The sequence below is a fragment of the Nymphaea colorata genome, chromosome 2, assembly GCF_008831285.2.
Source record: "Nymphaea colorata isolate Beijing-Zhang1983 chromosome 2, ASM883128v2, whole genome shotgun sequence".
Taxonomy (NCBI): domain Eukaryota; kingdom Viridiplantae; phylum Streptophyta; class Magnoliopsida; order Nymphaeales; family Nymphaeaceae; genus Nymphaea; species Nymphaea colorata.
The window spans coordinates 34,886,080-34,900,610 of record NC_045139.1 but is presented as its reverse complement, the minus strand read 5'-3'; the positions used below and the strand labels follow the sequence as shown (position 1 = coordinate 34,900,610).

The following is a 14,531-nucleotide window of genomic DNA, read 5'->3' as shown; positions in this document are numbered from 1 at the left end:
CACAAGATGAATCTCAACACAAATCCACAACAAAGAGTAAGTTCACACAAACCTAGAAGCACTCTCACCACATAATCATGGAATCACAACCTCAGCTTTGAGACCATGAAATAAGATGGCATGGGAAAGCACAAGATAGGGTTCAAAATGCATCCACGATAGATGTTGAACCCCATCCCTACCTGCTTAGTGGTTGATCTCAGCATGCACTTTGCACCTAAGATGACTATAAAGTGACAGTTGGAATTGGCGGTAGGGCACCAAAGTTTTAAAACCCCTCAAGGATTCTTAATGTTATCAAGTATGAAATCATTGTTGAAGTTACTTGCATGAGGTATTACAGAAAACACTGTAAAAATGCTACAGCGGCATTACTTGCAAAGGGAGGCAATGCCTAAACATATATGACGAAAAGGAACTTGCTACTTAGCTAGCTTTGACAACTAGAATTCTAGACATTAGAGCTGTCTAACGGCTAGGTCTCCCAGCCAAACATTGGTTGAACATGCACAAGGCAAAAAAAAAAAAACTTCATAAAAGAAGAAAAAATATGTATAACATACTATGTATACCAAAAAGCACACATACACATGCATGAGTACATAAATTTAACATACACCTGGCAAAAGTACAGATTAAGTTAAATCCAAGCCTACGGTTCCACTCACATGAGCATGTCTGGTAAGAGGTGTAAACTGAGATCAAGGTCAAATACAAATTAGACCACCTTGCTCAACTGTGAGCCAACAGGTTTAATTTCCATCTCTAACCATTAACATTATGTCCACCAATCTGAAAACTGCATTCAGCTTTGATATGATTTTCAACATAGTAAACCTAATCCTACAAATCAGGCGGTCCTTAGGTTCAACCAATAGAAAAGATGGAATTATTTGCGAGCTATCAGCCCACCTAAGTTTCCATGAGTACCCAGCATGATGCCCGCCTCTGTACCAGTTAAGCATGACACAAGAGAGGACAAAAGGGCCTCATGCTTTTGCTGAAATTTGTGATCAATTATTAGCAAGGTATGCTTCAGTCCTCAACTGTGGTTAAAAACAACTTTAGTCATAGAGTTAGCTTGGGCTTAGGCCTCATGTAGCTACAATTCTAGCTTGGTTGTTGCTGACCTGCTGAGCAACTTTGTCATGAGTACAACAGCCCTTCTTTGTGATGATTTTGATTTTTGTACATGGGATTTAGCAAAGTGTAAACATGATTAGTTACTGTGTACCTGATACATTTTTTGCCAATATTTTCACTTTCTTGCCACATATAGTTCTTTGTTGCTAGGGAAAAGAAACCTGAAAGTTTTGTACTACAACAAGATGCTGCTCAACACTTGGATCCTATCAAGAGGAGTCTGAAGTTGGAAATTGATAAAAGATCTAGATTCGTCACAAAAGTTAAACTTGTACCCTGATAATTTGGTTAAGAGTCATGATTCAAGAGCTGTAGGCACCAAAGAAATGCAAAATGGAGTTTGTCCCTTTTCAGTGTGTGTGAAGAATCTATTTCTGGAAAATCTGCTTCTGTGATGGAGTGTTCGCGTAACATGAAGGCTTCAGAAGTTGGTGTTATCACGTGTGAAGGGGTGAATGCTGAAATTAGTAGGGCGGACATGGAGCTTACACATTTTGCAACAAATTTTTTGTCTATATATTGCAGTTTGGCCTTTCATTTCCTTTCATGACTTCTAACCTAAACTTTCTTCTGTGCAGATCCTTGTCTATGCTCCCTTTTCACATGTTTGCATTTTTTTGTGAATACTTGTCACAGTGGAATTTCTTCTATGGTAAATCACGTGTGAAGGGGTGAATGCTGAAATTAGTAGGGCGGACATGGAGCTTACACATTTTGCAACAAATTTTTTGTCTATATATTGCAGTTTGGCCTTTCTTTTCCTTTCATGACTTCTAACCTAAACTTTCTTCTGTGCAGATCCTTGTCTATGCTCCCTTTTCACATGTTTGCATTTTTTTGTGAATACTTGTCACAGTGGAATTTCTTCTATGGTAAAGCAACTGGATCAATATTCTCTCACAGAATGTTAGCCCTTCATTGCTTATTGTCAACAGTAGCACAAATAAAAAGAAGTAATGCATCACAAAGAAAGAAAAGTCATGCCAAATTGAGAGTTCAAGTGGTTTCACTTCTTAAGCAAATTTTGGATGTGGAAATGGCATAATTTTCCAATCAAATGAGTAGTCTGTGAAGCAATGCTCAAGCTGTCCTAAAGAGCCTAAGGTAGCCTTCTAGATTATTTACTCTCTGTTTTTTAAATGAAGTGATTATAACTTTTACAATTATTCTGCAGGGTGGTAGCTCTAGCAAAAATCTTACCATGATAGGTATCGAGGACTTTAGAATTCTGAGGAGGTGTAGTAGAGCACCATTACTGACTAATGAGATGAATGCCAATCCCATATGCAATTTCTTGTGTAACATTAGCAATGCTCATGAAACATCCGGGTGTCCCAATTCTCCTGGAGAAGAGTTCTAGAGTGAAGCCATACAATTGGCAGATGATATGTTAGCTCCAAATGATGATCCTCTTAGTTGTGTCCATAAAGGATTTAAGACAAGTTTGGAACAACATGATTTAGAAAAATTGGATCACTTAAACAATACATGCTATGAAGAGCATTTGCTGAAGAATAGCAGTAGTATTTGGCATGGTAATCGTGCTTCAGCTAAAAGGTCATTTAAGCATGCTCAAGAACACGTCAGCATGAGAACAACTGCTATTTCAAAAGGATTTGTTGAAGAAAAGTCTCCCTTGCATGTGAAGCATTTTGATTTCTTAAATGATGAAAATGATTTTGATAGAAAACTTTTGCCATAATTCAGCTGGTACTCCAAATAGTCTCATTCTAAAAGCAAATAATGCACTTAGGACTAGGTCATTGCATCATGATTCTAGCACTGGGAGTTCTCAAGTAAACATGCAGTATAAAATTGAACATCTAGATCCAGATGTTGAGCCAATGATCAACAAAAATGCTGGAGATACTAATATTCAGGTGATGGAAATTAAGATTTTTGTAGATAGAGAAAATAAGCCTGGAAAAGTTCATTCTCCATGTTCAATTGTTTTAGCAGGAAAAGAAGTCAATGGTGATCCTAAGTCAATTGAGAAGTGTGGAATTGGCAACAGTCCATCAAGTGCTATTACTTTAGCTGATGTGAGTGCTTGGGTTCCTTCAGAAGTATGTATAATATATTCAAGGAAATGGATAACAAAACTTTATCCTTGGCAAGTACATTTGTGTGCCTAGAATATGTAATCTTTTGCTATAGCAAGTGAAGGCATGTGCTGAAATAGATAACTGTTCTTTTGTCTTTGAAATATTTTGTGTTTCCAGGAGTGCTTGTGCTATTATACTAGTTCTTTTAAACATCTGCTGATTTTACTTTTTCATATTCTCTATGTTTGCATGATTAGGTGCAGATGCATGTATCAGTAGGTGCTTGCTTCACCTGTGGATGTTAACTAGGTCAGAACATTCTTCTACCATCCTAAATATATAAGATTTATGAAATATGTGGACTAAGTAAATATAAGAACTATGTAAACTGATTATGAATTGCGCAATTAACTAAGAGGTTATTTGTCACCATTTCATGTGGCTTTCCAAGTTCGTTTTAGAAACTGCTGAATATTGGATGAAGAAGAGGACGAGAGAGAGAGAGAGAGAGAGAGAGAGAGAGAGAGAGAGAGAGAGAGTTTTCTGTTACTCTTCACGTAACCCTAATCTCATATTAAAAGAGATTAGGGTTGGCAATGTAACAATTACAAATTCAGTCCACTAAATATAAGAAAATATTTAAAGACCTACTCTCCAACTAATATTGTAGAAACACTCTTTAACAGAAACAAAGACATCTAGTACCTTATTTGGCATTCGTTTTGTATTTTTTACTCGAGATCCTCCAAAATCATACTAACATGTCCTCCAAAGAATTTACTGTGTACTTGTCTGATTTGTTGCTTGCCTTGCCTTAAGCTACATCAGTTATCATCTAGGATATTTTAAGCTTATGTTTCTGAAATTACTTGCCATTTCAGTGCAGGAAAGAGTTTTGTTGCAGCAATCCTAATGCTTCGCCAAGTATTATCCACTGGAAAGATTGCACTGCTTGTCCTACCTTATGTATCAATCTGTGCTGAAAATGTATTCTATCTCTGTAAAGTTAGACTATTCAGGTTAGTGACAAGGCAATGAATAGTTTCTTACCCCTTCTTCCTCCAGGCTGAACATTTGGAATCACTCTGTCGGCCAATGAAACAAGCATGTTTGCAGTTTCTATGGGAGCCAAGGTGGTGGAACACTTCCTAAGGATACATCTATTGTAGTATGTACAATTGAGAAGGCAAACTCTCTATAAACAGATTATTAGAAGAAAGTCGACTTTCAGAAGTTGGAATTATTGTAATTGATGAGCTTCATATGGTGAACATCTGTTGTCTTTAAGTATTTATTAGGGCTGAAAAAGTGGGATACTTAGTTTTGGACCTTTTGGTTGCATTGTCTTTAACAGCTCTGGAACTTTCTCTGCATTTTTCTTCAGCTAACAAAAACGTTCTGTTGTCTCTTGACCTTTGACGTTTTCTTCTTTCAAATTATTTTGTTGTTTGACTTTACTCGAAAACTAGAACTAAAAGATTAGGCTGTCTAGCATTCCTTGGTCACTTATGAATTGTTTCAGGGATTGCTGATACATTGTTTTAAAAAATACCTGCTTTTCCCTTGTGCATCCAGAAGTGGTGGGTGCAAAGGTGCCCTCGGTTCTGAAGTTTGGTAGGTGGGGTAGGCTTATAATATTCAATCATAGTCACAGATACAGGTGATGTTTTCAGAAATTGTGATAATATCAAAAGCCAGTGCAACAAAAGAAGGAACTGATTGTGCTATTCTGAAAGTATCACCAAAATGTGACTATCATTAAGAAACTGTAAAACATTGCATATTTTTATGTTGAATTTTCATGATTATTTTTATTTTTTATTCTTGTAAATATTATCATTATTATGTAAATATTTTTTAAATTCCCAAGTTTTGCTGATAAAGCAAAAAAATGTCCCAAAGTTTATTTTTATTTTTCAAAAACATTTCATTCAAATGGGGAAAAGGGAAACAAGAAACAAGTGAAAAATCAAGACGTATGAAAATAATATGAAAATAAAATGAAAATGAAATTATTGCAATTTTCTCATGACGGTTTTGCCAGACTATGGAGCTCCCTTAATAAACATTTTGAAATATGTTGTAGACTTTTGTTTTAGATTTCTTTTCAATTTTAATAACTATTTTGAAATTTGAATTTTCATCAATGTTTGTAAAGAAAAATTAATACAAAATTCGTAATATTGGTTTTCCATGTTTAGTTTATCTGCCAAGATTTTTCCTGAGGGAAACAAATTTCCCATTAATACCTCAGATAAACCTCGCCTAGAACCTAGGAATGGCTTTTGTTAATGAAACAAAATGTTTGTTAATGCCTGAAGAAAATGCTGTTGATAGAACACCAAAAGGTATTTTTGCTTTAATACATAATGTCCCTCGATGACAATCTCAACAGGCAACCTCCTTAGACTGTGGGTTGCATAGCTGCTAGAGTTTTTCCAGTCTAGCAGTTACACTTCGTGATCATGTGATTGGAATCCTTTTATATGGAATCGCTATTTTAGTAAATCATACAGATTTATGCAGCTTTTCTACCGAAATGACAAAAAATGTTTTAGGTCTCTAATGAGACATGTATTTATACATAGTTCTACAAAAACCATAAGCTTCATTATTTGGACATGGTTGACAAGTGGTTATCTTGACAGCTATTTATGAAGAGCATTTGTATCAGTTGCTCAGTGCAAGAGACGGGATCATGAAAAGTGCTCCTGTTCCTTACTGTCCACAATCTCAAAAATTAGGGCACGACTCCAAAAAACAACTGAATGAGATTTCTTTATTTTGTCGGTTCATGTTTTTTGAATTGTTCTAATGTTCTTTATCATTGCCCTTTTATTTCTTGCCATCCTCCACATCATGTACCTGTTCTTTACTTTATTCAGATCCCCTTATCTTGTACATTAATTTCAGTTTTTTTTCTGTGATCTCAGCAAATGTGTACTCTCTCTGTCTCTTTCTGTATAGTTCATTAATCCGAACGGTCATAATATTTTTCATTACATTGTTCCCTGAGTGGAATGTTCTATCTCTTATCACCTGTTGGAATCTGAGTCATTGTTTTGAGCTCAGGTTGGTGATCCAAGTAAAGGTTATCTTTTGGAGCCTATGTTGACAAAACTTCGATATGCAACTGGTGAAGGGGTATTAGAAGAATCTAGTGGTGATAGCTCATGTTTAAGCAATGGCAGTACTGCACGAGGACTCCAAATTGTTGGAATGAGTGCAACTATGCCAAATGTAGCTGCTTCTGTGTGAACCGTCAGCCAAATGATACTATCTAACAGAATGGAGCTGCTTCTGCTGCAAAAGATGTTGTATTTTCTGTTTTTTTGGCTGTTGGCAGTAGGAATTTATGTTTCCTATTGATGATGTTGCCCATCATTACATGAATTGGATATGAAAAGCCTGCTTCATTATGAGTTCACTGCTTTTCAAACTTAATAAATGACAGCATGCCTTAGCTAACATAAAGAATAGTCAAAGATCCCACTTGGGCTCCAAAAGGCCTGTTTAAGTTTTTCCTAGCCGTGTTGGCCTACAGTTACCACAGCTGATAGTAAGAAAGAGAGAGAGAGAGAGTATATATAATTATATATATGCATATTAGCCAAGTCAAGTTGCTACCGGTGCACCTTCTCCCCCTTTTAGGCCATTGGATTATGAGTGTTGAAGTTATGGCTTCAAATGATGTTTCCTCTTGAGCTTAACATGCCTTCTGTACAGAATCTACAGATCACTGATTTATCAAATGTGGAATCAAAGAAAAGGTTTGAGTTCTTGGAGGCTGTTAGTGGAACAATGGAATCTCTTCTTCGCTATTTTAAGCAAGTGCCTCAGTTGACCTATTTATATAAACATTTGGTAGCTTAAGTGAAGCATTAAGGTCCTTATTACTTATTTTTTTGCAGGGTTATGAGTTGCTGCACCAAATGGAGCCTTATATCCATCATGTTGGCACGTTTTGACAGCACAGATATTTCTGAACTTTCATATAACCTGAAGCATTTGCTGCACTGATTTTTTTTTTGTCAAACTTTTATGGAGAAGAACTTTTCAGGCCTTTTGCTAAGATGAAAGGTTGAAGTCTCATAAAAATTTTGTATGAGGAATCAGGAATGGTATTTTTTTGATGAAGATTGTATTATCAAATTGCAATTCAGGATTTAGACTGCTTAATTTCAGTCGTACATTGTCAATGACAGCATCTGTACAACATAACATTTACCAATCTCCCTTTTCTGAAATTTGATTTTTAGGACTGTTAGAACTTTGAGCATCTCAAAATAGCATATTGAACTGAAAGGAATTCATTGTCATTTTGGTGTGAAAGCAAAGATAAACCAACTGTCAGCAATTTGAATGCCTGGGCAAATAAGGTCTATCTGAATCATTTAATAAAATTTTATGAGGTGGAGTCTGGAAGATGATGTTACAACCAATTATTCACAACATGAAAATTACCTATCATGTATCTAGCTAGATAATTACACTTGCAAAATGAGAAAATGCAACTATTATCGAACTTGTCTGGTGTCAAAGGTATTTTCTAAAATGCCTTCATCTGTACATTTCACTGGCTGTACATTTTTCATTTGGCCACTAACGTTGAGCTGTTTCTTTATTTAAAACATCTGTAGGTGTTGATTTATGCACAACGGTCAAGAGAAAGGTCCAATTATGATCACGCAGTGCTTGCCGAGAGAATGCAGGAATACAAAAGACAAATAGATCGTGAAAATAGGTGGTCTTCTAATGGCTCTCACGGTTCACCTACAAGGGACAGAATACAAACCATTGGTAGAAGTTCACATAAGATGATAGAGGCAGTCATGCAATCTGCTGTAAAGGGAAAGGTAGCTTCTGAAGTTGAATTTATTTGGAATCGACATTTTCATTTTCCTGATGGATAGCAGTTGTGCATTCTTTGTTGAGTCAATTTTTTTATTTTTCATTCTATATGTTTCCTTCTAATGAATTCCTGAAAATTTTGATTTTGCTCGATTATGCTTCTATTTGGTGACTCAGTTACAAACTATCCGGCAAGGATATCTTTCAAAACGTTCATCAAACCTGAGAGGTGATTGGAAGAGGAGATTCTTTGTTCTTGACAGCTGAGGAATGCTATATTATTATCGCACGCAATGTGGAAGGCCGTCAATAAGTTGTTTACCATAGAATTTGATTTAATATTTCAGGCATTTGGTCTTTAGTTTTATTTATTTTTATATTACTTTTTTTTTCTTTATAATCCCATCATTTGTCTAGGGAGGTGGAAGCCAAAATTCGAGAAGGGGTTATAGTTCCTCAGAGCATGGTTCTGGCTTGTTGGGCAGATTGCTTTTCCACATCATACTGTTAATCTGCTCACATCCACAATTTAGGTTGATGCAGAACAATCAGATCTTCGCTTCTGCTTTAGGATTATTTCTCCATCAAAGAACTACACATTGCAGGTAATGGTTTGTATGATTATGATTGGTTAACTGGTGGTGTGGATATTGTGTTATTGATCTTTCTAGCAATCTTCAAGCATTGGACTGCTGCATCTAGATTCTGAAATTTGACCTTATACTGCCTTTGGTATTTGTATCTCTGTTTTTTCTGCAGGCAGAGAGTGCACTGGATCAAATGGATTGGATTGAAAAGATAACTGGAGTAATTGCATCATTACTTAGTTTCCAATCGCCTGAGTTGGTAAGTTGTCCATAAAATTTTCATGCAAATAGCTCTTGTTCAAACTATAAAAGTGCTCTTTTTTCTTCCTTCTTTGATTTGTTAACTTTCCAGGGACTGCCTTCTAGCCCAATGGGAAGCGGCCATCGTCATACTGCTAGTGAAAGCAGTTCTTTAGAAATCTCTTCTGATGCTGATGAGGCAGCATTGGGGGAATCTACTACTTCCGACAGGAACTTGATTACAGGAAATCATGAACATTCAACTAGAAGCATACAGCAGCACAGGTCCAGCATGAAACACGAGAAGCCCATTGAAGTGCTGAGGAGAGTTGATGCCAATGACAAATGTGCAGATTGTGGGGCTCCTGAGCCAGATTGGACCTCTCTGAACCTTGGCATTCTCCTTTGCATTGAATGCTCTGGTGTCCACCGTAATCTTGGTGTACATATATCAAAGTTACATTCATAGTTATGTTCAGGATTAGTTACTCCATCTATTGTTTCCCCTCAATTGATTAGCGACAACTTGTTCGTGTACGATGCCATGAGGGTTGAGTTTTCTGCTACTCCTTTGTCCAAGGTTCTCAAATTTCCAAATTTCTGCTGCATCAGATACATCTTTCAAGAGGAAAAGCTGAGAAAGAGCATATTCCATCATTTACTTGCATACATGCACCTGTATTTACTTTCTATGAAAATGTTTTTTACTAGTGGATCAATTTCAAATCTTTCTAGTGGGAGCATTTATTTATATGGATATTACAAGTAATTGAGCCTTTTCCTAGATTATAATCGTGCATGTGCCATGATTAAAAACCATTCAGCTGATTACTGGCCTTACAGAAACATGAGGAAGCAACGATAGCCAACAAGGATAATGCCTTTTCAGAGGCTTGCTTCATTACAAAGATTTCCTTCAAACCTTGGTTGAAACAGGCCGAGGCTAATGTGAAGCAAATAGGTCCAAGAAAATTTTCTGTAATTACGAAACTTGATTAGAAAGTGGGGATTACATCCAATTCCTCGCATGAACAAAAGAGCTGGAGCATTCCAAATATGTTCTTTTAACTTGAAAATTATTTTACCCCCATCATCATTGTTACAGATGTTAGTTTCTGTGAGATGGACAGTGTCCTTAATGCTATCTCAATATGTATAAAGGGAAGAGTTGAGATACTTCAAAATTTGTCTCTTTTAGGTTGAAAATTTCCTGAAAAATTTAAAAAAGACATGGCCAAAGTTTTGTAGTTTATAGTTCAATCATCGATGTGTTTCTGTGTGTATAGTTTCTGTGGTCATCTCCTTATGGAATAGGACTTCTTTGCAATCTTGGCTGGTTATATGGGGAAACCTATGAGGCTAGTTATATAAGCCCCATAATTTCATGATTTAGGAACTCATATTTGGATTACCCTTATTTGAGCCTCATAGAAGCAAACCCCGCGAATCTGTCTTCTTCCTCTCTTTAGTTGCTGATATTACCTACCCTTGGTACCCACACCTTCGAGCCTCCGCCGGTAACTTTGCCTAGAATGATGTTAATGGTAACCTTGGAGCCTCCTCAATTGATCATAAATCTGATCTATGACTTAATATTATATGTCAGCATTGAAATAACCTGATTAAGATCACAAAGCATGCATAAACGTACTCTCATTCATTGTACTTGGCTTTATGAAGAATAATCATAACCACACATTCCCCAAAAAAAGGAAAAATCTTTAATTCTGATCTCTAATTAACCCTTTATTGAAAAAGGAGGGAAGGATATGGTCCTTCCAAGGGAATAAGATATAAAAAATTTAAAAAAAAATTGTTCAACTTTGAATTTCATTCGTTTAGATGCCTTTCAAAAAGGAGGGAAGGATATGGTCCTTCCAAGGGAATATGATATAAAAAATTTAAAAAAAAAATTGTTCAACTTCGAATTTCATTCGTTTAGATGCCTGCATTGAACAAGAAAACATAAATCATTAAGAATGATTCTTAATTTTGAGAAATTTTTGCATGCATTTCTTTAGCAAAATGTTTTTTTTGCTAGGTGGTAGGTGTTGGCACAACCCAAAGGAGTGCTTATAGGTGGCTTTGTTTTGAACTCAAACCATCAGCTTTATATATTATAAAAAGAATGTACGGGAAAAGCAGAGGCTCAAGTGAAACAACTATTTATAACCTACTAATCAGAAAGTAACCCTAGGCAAGGGGCCGGACTGGGCCGGACTGTTGCTGGGGCCGATGGAACCCCGGCCCCATAGACCCGGCCGGAATCAATGGTGATTCTAAGTCAATTGTCAATTGAGAAGTGCAGGACCGCTCCCCTCCCTCTCCACCCGCTCCCCCTCTGCTCTCATCATTCCCCCTCTCCCTCTCTGCTCCTGTTCCCTCTCCGCTTCCCCTCTCCCTCTACCTCTTTGCTGATCTGTTGACCCGACGGGCCGGCCCGGCCTGATGCCCAAGCCTACAGAGTACAGCGCACAAGTAGCTTCGGTCATGGAAAGCCAGCAGGAATCTTCCGATTCTATCAAGAGAAGAGGATACAGCTGGATTGGGGAAAAGGTCGATTCGGCAAGGGAAAGTCGAATTGAGAGCTGGGGATGAGAAATTGGAGCTCGAGAGTGAGAAAAGCGCAATCTGTCTTGAAATGGCATTGGGCCTATTGGAAATTAGAGAGGGTGAAGGGGTCGATAAGTGGGGAGGTGAGAAGATGGACCTACCTGAGCAGGCATCCATGGATTGTTGTGGAGGACGACTGCTTGTTGGGTGCCAAAAAATGCATTCTGTCCGTCTGAATCATCCACCATTATGGGTTCAGGTCGCCTGAGTGTTGAGTGGCGTGACCGATGAGTTTGCAGGTTAGAATGGGGCATCAGAAATTGGTGTGGTGTGATTGAAAGTTTTATTTCCTTTCCAAAGCACACCATCCCTCTCCCTCTCTCAACCACCGATCCTCCTCTTTCCCTCACCCTCAGCTCCACGGCGGGCACCTGCAAGAAGATGAAGAAGAGAGTCTGAACCAAAGCCCCAACGGGCAGAAAACTTGTCTGCGTAAAGAGTCAACCACCAAACGGGTCTAAATGAGGAGTTGGGGTATTTACAAGAAAATGTTATTTTTAATCTTGTTAACTTTTTTTGTTTCCTTGTTTATCCCAAAAAAGTCTCTTTTCCCTATTAATTTATAGAAACATTTTGGTCATTAAGCATGCTGATGCTGATGCACAATTTCTTGTGCACCGGCCCGGCCCGCAAAAACCATGTGCTCTCTGCGTCAGGAATGAGTTGGGTGTCATGATATCGTGTGCTTTAATCCCAGTTTTTTCTATTTTTTTGCTTCACTTTCAGCTTTGAAACGTAGATCGATCGATCGATCGATCTCTCTCAACATACTAAGCTTGTGGTGGTGTTCCCATGCATTTGGCTCATGAAGATTGGCTTTAAAGAGGAAAAAGTTAAGACCGTGGGCACCAAAGTTGTTGATACTTTATTTTTTTGAAAAAAATGGAAGACTTCATGTTTGAAGAAACTAAATGGCCTGGCCCGGAAAATTTTTGCAATACAAACCAAAATTAGACAAGCCTCAATTGAAGAAATTGTTTTTATAATAGCACTGGCACTGGCAATAAAGAAACCCATCCCCTGAAAAAAAAAACTGTCGAGAAACTCTTATTTTAAAAATTAAAATTTTAGAAATAGTCCGTGTAGTATTCCCTTTTTACTCAACAAATGTAACTTGGTATGTATCAAAAACAATATATCCCGTAGGAAATTTTTATACTGTGACTTGCATGGAACGGCTCCAAATCTAGACAAACAATATATGTAGAGAAGTTCATGCAGGTGTAAGACGCCTGCAACCTCGTTTGCTTCCTAGGCAAAGTTACGGGCGGAGGCTCCAAGGTGTGGGCACTAAGGGCAGGTAATATCAGCAATTAAAGAGAGGAAGAAAACAAAAAGATTCACCGGGTTTGCTTCGATGAGGCTCAAATAAGGGTAATCCAAATATGAGTTCCTAAATCATGTAATTGTGGGGCTTATATAACCAGCTTCATAGGTTTCCCCATATATGTTTCAACTTGCATGTTTGTACATTCTTTTTATAATATATAAAGTTGATGCTTCGAGTTCAAAACAAAAACTGGCCACCTATGAGCACTCCTTTCGATTGTGCCAACACCTACGCTTCGAGTTCAAAACAAAAACCTATGAGCACTCCTTTCGATTGTGCCAACACCTACCATCCTAACAAAAACATTTTGCTAAAGAAATGCATGCAAAAATTTCTCAAAATTAAGAATCATTCTTAATTATTTATGTTTTCTTGTTCAATGCAGACATCTAAATAAACGAATGAAATTCGAAGTTGAACAATTTTTTTTTTAGATTTTTTATATTGTATTCCCTTGGAAGGACCATATCCTTCCCTCCTTTTTCAATAAAAGGTTAATTAGTGATCAGAATTAAAGATTTTTTCTTTTCTTGTATGATTATTCTTCGTAAAGCCAAGTACAATGAACGGGAGTGTGATTATGCATGCTATTAATCGGGTTATTTTAATGCTTATATATAATGTTAAGTCGTAGATCAGATTTATGATCAATTGAGGAGGTTCCAAGGTTACCATTAACATCATTCTTTACCAGCGGCGGCTTCAAGGTGTGGGCACCAAAGGCAGGTAATATCAGCAACTAAAGAGAGGAACAAGGGCAGGTAATATCAGCAACTAAAGAAAGGAAAGGAAGAAGACGAAGAGATTAGCGGGGTTTGCTTCTATGAGACTCAAATAAGGGTAATCCAAATATGAGTCCCTAAATCATGTATAACCAGCTTCATAGCTTTACCTGTAAGCCCAGCGTCCGCAGTTACTGGATTTGAATGCGACTTTCAAATCGTCATCAGATTTGATTGTGACTTTCAGTCGTCCACTGACGGTGAATATTTTGATGGATATTTTCCATTCATTTATCTTTCGGATATTTGTGTCACCAATTGATTAATCCTATTATGGCCAAGATTTTAGTTTTGTATAAATCTGGAATTAAGTGGAATGAATCAGGATGTCGATTCGGTGAACCTGAGTCATTAATAAAAAATTATTATGTTCTTTTTAATAAAATAAAGGAGAATCGAACTATTTAAGTATATCCAGAACATGGAGGGTACCCACGATTTGTTTTCTGAAAAATATGGCGTACTTACTTTAAGATAAATAGATCTGTTAAACTTTAATTTTGTTTAAAGCGAACATGTTGCTAAAAATACGTTGAGACATGAGAATTTATAGTATAGTAAAGGTTAATGGTGTTGTTAACAGCGGATGAAAGATTTAGCCACTGTTTCTCAAATATTTAATCATTCGCCTGAGAAATTTGAATTTTCTTATATATCTATATTTATATATGTCGTTTTTATATTTATATCATAAAAATCTATAGTAGATTTTTAATTTAAACATTATTCAGTAAATTAATAAATTTCCAAAACACCATTATAATAATTATTATTATAGCTATGCTTAATTCTCGTGACACGGCAACACGGCTCACACTTAATTAATGCGTTTGAGATTCAATTCTCGTGGCCGTTGTCATGTTCTTATATATTGCTCTTTTGGATTGAATCGGTCAACTCAAATTGAACTTTTATAAAATTGATGATGACAGGGGCGAGT

General features: G+C 36.9%; 1 long non-coding RNA gene across 1 annotated transcript; it reads left to right on the top strand.

The window, feature by feature from the left end:
• Positions 1-3,090: 3,090 nt before the first annotated feature.
• On the top strand, positions 3,091-4,469 carry LOC126409785 (uncharacterized). Its single transcript, XR_007572501.1, has 3 exons — positions 3,091-3,185; positions 4,070-4,175; positions 4,254-4,469. It is a non-coding gene; the product is annotated as an uncharacterized LOC126409785 (long non-coding RNA).
• The last annotated feature ends 10,062 nt before the right edge of the window (positions 4,470-14,531 follow it).